Here is a 5,559-nt window from a genome sequence, read left to right on the forward strand (position 1 = left end):
ACTTGTCAGTATTTCTACTTACTCTGATATTGTATGGTTCATGGACTTATCAGTACCTCTATTTACTCTGATATTACATTCTGAGCATGCATATATTGCTCACATACTTACACTGTCCTTTAAGCTTTTTATAAGCTTATGCACGATAGATGCGTGCAGGTGACATTATGATGCAGCCGAGCTGAGGTAGGAGCGTGTGGTTGAGCTTCTAGAGTTTTCTTTAATATATCTATATTATATTTCCCTTTCAGCATTGTACTCAAATGATTATATTAGTGGATATGTGATGATGATGTTGTTCTTATGATCTAGGTATACTTGTGGTTATGCTTCTTATGAGATAAATTCATGTTGAAAATCCTCCTTCTAGGATCCTAGGATCAGGATCTGGCATATGAATGCTGGGAGCCGAGAATGGGATACTACAGAGGCTGTCGGCACCAGACTCGGCGATCGAAAATTTTGTGAACCCGGTTTCTGAGTTTGGGGCGTGTCACAACTCAATGTGGGTCTTGGAGATAGCATCCTAGAAAGTAAATTCTGTGCAAAGATACTGCATTCATTGCCTAAAAGGTTTAATTCAAAAGTCACTGCCATTCAAGAACTTCGTGATACGGATAACATGTAAGTTGAAGAACTTGTTGGTTCTTTACAAACCTATAAGTTAAATTTTAAGGCTCCTAAAGGTAAATCCATAGCCCTAAAATCTTCTAAAAGTATTTCTCAGAATTCTAATAATTTTGATTGTGAAAACTCAGAGGATAATATGACACCTTTAGCAAAGAAGTTTTATAAAATTTTCAAAAGCAAAAAGAGAGTTGATTTTCAAAAACCCACTGAGAAGAAAAAGGGTAGATCTAAAACTTGGAAATCACTTAAAGATAGCCAATGCTTCAAATGCCATGAATATGAGCATCTAGCAAACAAATGTCCTAAGAAGGACAAGTCTAAAAAGAAAGGTATGTTGGTTACATGGGATGAATCTTCCAGTTCTGAAGTCTCTTCTGAGTCAGAAGATTCTGAAACCGAGTCGGCTAATGATGTTAAAGCCCTAATGACTCTAGCTAAGTTCACTTTCTCAGATAATGATGATTCAACCAGTGAAGAAAATTTGAGTAATGACCATGAAAATGAAGAAGACCTTTAAGATGCTTATGATGCCCTATACAGGGAAAGTTGCAAAATAGTTGTAAAGTTAAAACTTCAGAAAGAAAAGTTTTCAAAACTAAAAGAGAATTTTGATAATCTAGTCTTAGAAAAATCACACTTTTTAGATTACTTTGATAAAACTAAGTGTGACTTAGATTTCAAAACATCCCAAATTAAAAACTTAAAATCTGAAAATGAAAAGCTAAAACTAGAAGTCTCTTTGCTTTTGAGTTTGAAGGACACATGGGGGTATGCCCAAGGTGATCCTAAATTAGAAAATCTTTTATCCAGATCTAAAAAATGTGGTGATCGATTTAGATTGGGCTATGATAAAAGTATTCCTCCCAAATATAAGAATACTCTACCTAAATTTGTTAAATGGGAATCTTCTAACTCAAAAGGGAAAAGACTGAATCAAAATAATTCTAAAAATACTAAAACTTTTCAAACTTTAAAACCTAAAAGCAATCATATCAACTATAGAAATTAGAATCATAACCCTATGGCTGAAAAAATTATGGATCTACTTAAGGAGCTTCTAAAATCCAACTCGAATGGTAGAATATATAACAAGTACAAGTATCGAAAAACCAACAATGTTCCTAAACCCAAAACTGTAATGAAATGGGTCCCTAAAGTTACCTGTTTGGTTGCTCACACTGCTTTCAAGGCTTCAAGTCAATAAAAGTGGTACCTAGATAGTGGTTGCTCCAGACATATGACAGGTGACAAAGGTCTGTTCACCAGTCTTGAAGACATGACTGATGGTTCAGTCACATTCGGTGATGGTAGCAACTGCAGAATTGTTGACCAAGGTACGGTTCAACTCTTGAACCTCCTTCTATTTGAGAATATTTTATATGTAGAAGGTTTAAAATATAATCTATTAAGCATCTCTCAAATATGTGATAATAATCATAGTGTAAAATTTACCAACCAAGGGTGTGAAATTTTAAATCAGAATGGTTCTGTAATATTAACCGGTTGCAAAACTTCTGAAAACTGATACATAGTTAGTGATTCAAGCTCATCTAAGCTATCGTGTTACATTCACTATAAAAAAAATGACCAAAGGCTACGGACTATGAGAGTTATTTTCTACGGATATAAACCGTAGCTATTTTACTATGGTTTTAATCCGTAGCTAAACCATATTGCACCCACCACAGCCTGCTCAAGTTTTACTGTACCCTAAGAGCCTCCATGGGCTTGCCGCAACATGCGTGTTTTATCTAAGCCGTCCATCCATTTGGACAGCTAATTTTAAGGCATGAGCCCAAAAAAGGAGGTAGATCGAAGTATCAAGTGGACCACACTGTTGGAAATAGTCGATATCAAGTCGCCGCCATTTATATTTGTGTGATCCACGTGGTCCTTCGATCTACCTCCTTTTTTTTGTATCATGCTTATAATTAGATTCTAAAATGAATGAATGGATTGGATAAACCATGTACATCATGGTGGGCCCCATGACAGGATCATCCATGCAAGGGCGGTCCCCAAATTTCAACTCATTCTTTTAGTAAAAGAAACCTCCGCACGCTCTCGCCCTCATTTTCCCTTTCCCTCTCCCTCTCCCTCTCCCTCTCGCCCTCACTTTCCCTCTCCCTCTCCCTCTGGCCCTCACCTTCCCTCTCTCGCACTCCCATGCCTTCGCTCACCCTCGCCCTCCCCCCCCCCCCTCTCTCTCGGCGCATCGTCTCCAGCATCATCTCCAGGTCTAGTGTGGTCTCTCGGCGCATCGTCTCCAGCATCATCTCCAGATCTGGTGGGGCTAGCAGCCCCCACCCTTCACCTCTTCCCCAACCAGGTACTCATTTCTCTCAAATGGAGATTTAGGGTTTTTATTTCTAGATCTGCAAATCTACATATTATCATATTTTACAATATTGGAATTAGGGCTTTCCTAAAATCTATAATGGGAAAAGGATTTGGGCTTTCGTAAAAATCACTTTTATGGTTTATTTTTCTGAATCTGTAATGGGAAAAGGATCATCTTTTCCTTTCATTTCGTGGGTGGGATTTAAAAAAATAAAAATAAAAAATTAATGATTTTGGGGTCGGATCGTGTTGGGTTTGAGGGTGGGTTCTTTTTGTTGTTCGTTTCAACATTTTCTTTTAGGGGTATGATGAGTTTTGTTTTTGGGGATTTGGGTTCCTGGGGTTATGGTAATTTATTCTTTCTTTAGTGGGGGGTTTTGTTTTGGGATTTAATGGTTTTTTGTCCATCTGGATTTGGGTGTTTAGGTATCACATTCCTTTTTTTTTCTTCCCAGCTTTGATGTTGAAATCTCTTTTATAATTCGGATTTCTCCCTTTGTTTGTGAAATTTTAAGGAATCTTGTTCCTATAATAAATAAATAAATAAAAATGAAATAAAAATGGAAAGATTTACTCATTCTTCATGGTTATGAAGTATCTGCCCTTGTTGTAGCAGTGGTTGAACTTGTTGAACATTGTCTCTTGAAGAAGAATTATAGTCTCCATGTAAAAATTTAAAAAAAAAAAAACAAAAAAAAATAGAGGTACTCGAGGTACTCTCTCTTTCTCTTTATTTTTCTCTTTTGATGGCCGAAAATTGGGTAGCAGCCATGTCCGCCACTGTCCATGGCCCCCTACATGTTTGAAGAAATGCTTTAACCAATATTCTCGATTGTCTCATGTACTCTTTCAAAATATGGATTAATTCCACAGATCTCCAGCACATGTTGGCGTCTACCTAGATTCTAGCACATCTCACACCTTCACATCACGGGCTTTCATTGAATCACGGGCATTTGGATGCACCGTGACCAATTAACCATGGTTAGTTCAATAGAAAGGAAATGGTGAAATTGTCCTAGTATTTATGATATGAGGGAGTAGCCCTCAAGTTGTAGTTAACTTCCATTTGTATCTGACATGATGGTAATATAATTGAAATTTGGAGACTGGTTCCTCAATATGAATACCAAGGTAATTGCAATTTTGTCACTTCCACTTCAAGAACTAATTATTTCAGTTCACATCATTAGTACATACTGTGCCAGTTCTTAATCATATAGCATCTACTGTTCAGATCTGCTATTAAATTTTAGTAATGGAAGTTCATTTTTTAATGTTCCAGAATATTACAACAAGAACATTATTTAGTAGCTGAATCTAATATTATGCTTGTAATTGTTGCTCCTCATCATTGCAGGTTCTTATATACAGAGATTGGACGTCTTCAGAACATTCACAATAGCCATAGATGCAGTGGATACGAACAATTGCAAGTCGATGATTCTACAAGCTTGTTTTTTCTCTCAGGGACAGATTTTCCTGGCCAAGGAAAATGCAAAATGAGACCGAGCTGGAAATTGCATCTATATATCACACAGATGCCATGTAACTCTTACCATTTTTTACCTTAAATTATTATTATGGTGGTCCTGTTAAATCTATGAAGTTTTCAATTGTTTTCACCACTCATGTCAAGGAGATTTTACTATTGTTTCTTATTAAAGTTGCTTATTTGTTGATACTGTTCTATACTTTTTCTTTTTCCTGCAATAGGTGAGGATGCATCAATGACTTCACCATTGTCATCATTGAGTGATGAGCCCCAACCAAAAGAGAATTTGCTGTCTATACTCAAAGCCCCAGGTTCTACGGGTGAGTGTCCAGAAGTGTCCTTAAAGAATGTAGGCAATTGGAGTTAGTTTTTATACTATCATAGTGAATTTCATTAGTTATAGGAAGCTCTTTTTTTAATGCCTCTGTTTTTCTCTTTCACATCCTAAAAGAATTACTTTCTTGCTTCCTATTTCTTGGGTTAGATTAGAGGACTACTGGAAAGCCAGTCTCCTTTGCCTTGGAAGTACCTACTTTCATGCCTCCTATTTCTTGCATTTGTTGCACACAGTCACATAAATGCTACCACAAATATTTAAAAATGTCTTGTTTCACACATAGTTTTGTAGACACGTTGATGATGGCTCCTTGAAGAACTCATTATCAAGTCATTCTGTCTGGTTTTGGATGTTCTCATGGATACTAATCATTGCATTTCTGTTCAATAGGATGATGATTTAGATGAATCTTTACACTCTAGGTTTGTTGGTTTGAGCTATTCCCTTTTTTTTCTTTTACTTTTCTCCATAATCTTTCAAAAAGGGACAAAATCTTCATAATTCATTAATTCTTTTTTCCATATAGATTGCTGATGTGTTGTTGGGAGCACGTCATCTCAAAATTACAAAAGATTATAGTTCTATTTTTTTTTTCCTCCGATGAATATGTTTTGGAGCAGTTCCATACTTTGTTTCATTTATTTTTCAAAAATAAAAAATAAAAAATATAGTTCATCTAAAAAAAATCATGGTTCATAGTTCGATGTTCTGTATATTAGAAGAGAATAGTTCCATAGTTCATAATAGTCACTTTTTG

General features: G+C 36.0%; 1 long non-coding RNA gene across 2 annotated transcripts; it reads left to right on the top strand.

Moving 5' to 3' along the window:
- Positions 1 to 2,877: 2,877 nt before the first annotated feature.
- Positions 2,878 to 5,212, top strand: LOC131225459 (uncharacterized). 2 transcript variants are annotated; one of them, XR_009161362.1, is made up of 4 exons: positions 2,878 to 2,959; positions 4,331 to 4,518; positions 4,687 to 4,785; positions 5,094 to 5,212. It is a non-coding gene; the product is annotated as an uncharacterized LOC131225459 (long non-coding RNA). The 2 variants fall into 2 exon arrangements; XR_009161361.1 differs by lacking the exon at positions 5,094 to 5,212 and having other exon boundaries at positions 4,687 to 5,073.
- Positions 5,213 to 5,559: the final 347 nt, after the last annotated feature.

Source organism: Magnolia sinica, chromosome 14, assembly GCF_029962835.1.
Source record: "Magnolia sinica isolate HGM2019 chromosome 14, MsV1, whole genome shotgun sequence".
Lineage (NCBI taxonomy): Eukaryota > Viridiplantae > Streptophyta > Magnoliopsida > Magnoliales > Magnoliaceae > Magnolia > Magnolia sinica.